The sequence below is a fragment of the Phodopus roborovskii genome, unplaced genomic scaffold, assembly GCF_943737965.1.
Source record: "Phodopus roborovskii unplaced genomic scaffold, PHOROB, whole genome shotgun sequence".
Lineage (NCBI taxonomy): Eukaryota > Metazoa > Chordata > Mammalia > Rodentia > Cricetidae > Phodopus > Phodopus roborovskii.
The window spans coordinates 1,214,572-1,218,703 of record NW_026126481.1 but is presented as its reverse complement, the minus strand read 5'-3'; positions in this window follow the sequence as shown (position 1 = coordinate 1,218,703).

Genomic DNA, 4,132 nt, shown 5'->3' with positions numbered 1-4,132 from the left:
ATCACCCCTCATATTGGCCAGCATCTTGATACAGGAAAGGGCCATTTCAAGGTCTCATCACTGATGCTGACACTTTTCCTCAGGGAGCATATACCTTCTCCCCGTGGTGTAGTAAGAGGCCAACAAATGGTTGTGTTGTTTGTTTTTTCCTTTTTGTGTTTCCCTCCACCAGCAGTCAAAGAAAAATACGAGTGATCAGGACTAACTGTAGGCTGTTTGGGACCACACAAAAAGACAAAAGTCAAATAAACCCCAGGCTCTAGGCCTGGGCCTGATTTAAAGAGGGCTGGTGCTTCCTCCAGCAATGAAACTGGAGTCTACAAGATGGCATCTGGTGCAAGTCAGTGAGGGCCGTCTCTCGAAGTGGCATGTTCTCTGATGGATGCTGGCTCTTCTTGACTCAGAAGCTGAGGCTTCAGTTAAAGCTTTGCCTGTTTTCTCATGAGGTTGTCATCTTATTACCATGCTAACCCCCCTCACACACACACACAGATATCCCCCACCTCTACAACCCCACCCTGATCTCCAGTAATAATTTCTTTTCTTTCTGTTTGTTTAGTTGATTGGTGGTTTTTGAGACTGCCTGTCAAGTAGCTGAGGCTGATCTTGAACTTCTGATCCTCCTGCCTTAACCTTGTAAGTGCTGGGATTACAGCCATGCACTACCATGGCCAGCAGCACAGGTAATAGGACTCTGCAAATATAGCACACTTGTGGATTTCAGTAATATCTACAGTGACGTGGACAGTCTCAATATCACAACCAGCCTTTGCTATCCTCTGGAGATTGGCTTAAAGACCTCCACAGACCTCTAAGTTCCCAGATGCCCAGTCCTTTATATAAAAATGGCAAAGTAATAAAGGCTGAGAGAAACTCTGATGGTGGTGTGTTTGTCCAGCATGCATGAGAATCCCGAAAGCTTTAATTTCTGGCTGGGTATGGTGGTATACACCTGTAAATTTAGAAGGTGGGGACAGGAGGTAAAGGTAATCTTACATTATATAGCAAGCTTGAAGCCAGCCTGGGCTACCTGACACTGTCTCAATGAGCAAATAAACAATCAAAATTGCATATACGCTACACAATTCTTCCTGTCATCGCTAGTTTACAGTGCCTAAAGCTGTTCACTGCCATGTTGTTATGTACTACAGAGTTGTTATATTGTAGTGTGTAATGACTACACACACACACACACACACACACACACACACATCTCTTCCCACAAAATTTTTCAATGTAGTTGATTTTATAGACAAAATACCTAAAACTATGGAATGCTACTATACTCAGTAACACAGGAATACTCATTTTTTTTTCAATGACACATAACAAATTATGATACATTAAGCTGTTTACAATAGCATTCAGGACTGTACATGTAGCTCCTGGAATAGTAACCACTCGAATACATAAGGCCTAGAGTCTAGTCCCATTACTACATAAGCTGGGAATGATGGTGTATGCTCTATTCCCAGCACTAGGCAGGCAGGTCAGGAGTTCAAGGTCACCTTTGTCTGCAGATTGAGTTTAAGGACAGCCTGGGACACATGAGACTCTGTTTCAAAATAAATTTTATAATAACTCAGAGATCAACAAGATGATTCAATGGGGTACACTTGACACCAAGCCAGACATCTTGAGTTCCCCAGGACTCACATAGTGAAAGGAAGGAAGGAATCAATTTCCAAGGGTTGTCTTCTGATGTCCACACTACGGTGGTGGTAGCTGAGTGTACATTTTGCAGTTTTAAGAGTTCATAATAGTCTTACAGTTTTATGAGTCAGGAGAGCAGGTAGGAGCCTCTGGATTTTCTACTCTCGGCTTCAAGCAGCTGAAGTCATATTTCAGCCAGTCTGGGTCATTAGGAGAGGCCCTGGGGAAGGCCTTCCTCATGTGTTGGCTGTTTCAGCTCTCCGTGCCTATCTTGCTGAGATCTCTTTGGGATTTGTTAGACAGGGGTCACTTCCAGCTCCTAGAAATAGCTCTGCAGGTGTGTTCATGCCCGCTACTTTTCAGATCCAGTGTCCTGGTTTCAACGTGAAATGTTCCTCATTTCAAGAATGTGTTTAAGTAATTGCTAGCTGGTGGTGTGTTTACAGAGCCTAGAGGAGTGGAGTATTGCTGGAGGAAGTATGGCACTTGTGTGTGTATGTGGGGGGGGGTGGACTTTGAAGCTCTGTAGCCTGGCCCTACTTCCTGTTATCTCTCTGTTCCATGCTGCCAATGCAATGTGACTGGCCAGCCTCAGGCTTCTGCTACCACCATGACTCCCCATTACATGGCCGTGTTCCCTTGGGAATGCAAGTCAAAAGAAACCCTCTCCCTTAAGTTGATTTTGTCAGGGCATTTTATCACAATGACAGAAGATAAATTAGGCCACCAGTGACTGCACATGAATTTCTTTCACAGTTGAACCCTTTAGACGTTACTCTTATACCACCATATAGAAAAAAAAATCCCTCTCCTGCCCTTTCCCTAGCAGTGTAGTCCATGCTAGCCCCAAACTCTAAAGCAACCTGCTTCCGTTTCCCTAGTGTTGGAATTACAGGTGCACATTATGGGGATGGTTTTGCTGAGAAATGCTGTTTAAAGTTGGTCTTTACAAATCAAACATTTACCCAACCTGTAGCCAACTTAGCACTGAGCTTTGATGTCATATAGAACTATGGAATATGTGCCCACCCTGCTCACAATTAAGTGACCTGTAAGATACTGTAATCAATCTTCCTATGCATTGAACATCCGATGTTCCCTATTTTTCCTTTGTGACCCATGCATGCCCCTGCAGAATAATGTCTGTGTGTTTGAGATGTGGTGAGCAGGTCTAAGACCATTTACTACATGCAGTAAAGCATAAAAAGCAACACACACACACACACAGACACAATGTGGCTATAGGGTGATAAGCTGATTGTGGCTTTGTGTGCTGTTCTGAGCAATAAGACCAGAAAAAGAAATGTTTCCCTATGAGACTCTTTTAAAAGGCTGTTTAAGACAAATGTGCCTCATTCCTTTTTGGTGCCATATTTGCTGTGTAGTTAATTATAGAGAGGATGGCCACGTTCAAGATTTCTTTAAGGGCAGGTTGTGTTGGCACATGCCTTTAGTTCTAGCCCTTGGGAGGCAGAGGCAGGCAGATTTCTGTGAGTTTGATGCCAGCCTGGTCTATATGAGTTCCATGACAGCCAGGGCTACACAATAGAGAGATACCCTCCGGGGCAGGAGGATGGGGAGGGGTGGGGAGGGGGATGGGGAGGGATGGGGAGGGGGAGCGGGGTGTTAATTATACCTCTTTTAGATTAGATTGTTCTTTTTAGATTACAATAAGAGAAAACATTTCTGAATAAATCAGGCCTGCTCTCAGACACCAAGAATTACTCTTTCTTCTATTATGTGTCATTGTCACAACATACCACTATGTGCAATTCACTTTTGTTTTTCAAGTGCTAAGTTGAGTCTATATGGGTAATATCCCTTGAACTATGACAGTGAAAGGGATTTTGATCCTTTCTGGTCACTGGGTTTACTAAGGATAAGAAATGTGAGGTTATTTTAGAATTCTGCCTACCATAGTCAATAAATCTCTTTTGGAAATCAGTTTAGCAAAAAGAGTCTTGTAAATGAGATTGAAGAGATAGTTCAGCAGCTAAGAGTACAGGCTGCCCTTCAAGAAGACCCTGATCCAATTCTCAGCTCCCACATGGCAGATCACAACTGTCTGTAACTTCAGTTCCAGGGATCTGACACCATTACAAAAACCAATGGGCATGATATTAAATAATTTTTTTTTAATTCTTGTAAATGCTCATTCTATTTGAATTCATCCATCCCACATTGGAAAATGATATGGACAGAATCAAAACTCATTTCTTTATAATTTTAAACTACTTTGTAACACTTTAAGAGTAAATTTATAAAGATAATACAAAATATGCAATAACAGTTACATGTAATAATAAACAAGATATAAAGTTTATGTATATGATGACTTTGAATGCATTTCCAAAATAAAAAATAAATAAACTATGGATTACCTAAGCAACACTAGAAAGTGAAAATAAACAAGACATACTGTCTATCTCCAAAGAACTTAGTATTGAGTTGAAAAATGCATGCGATGTGTACAAATATC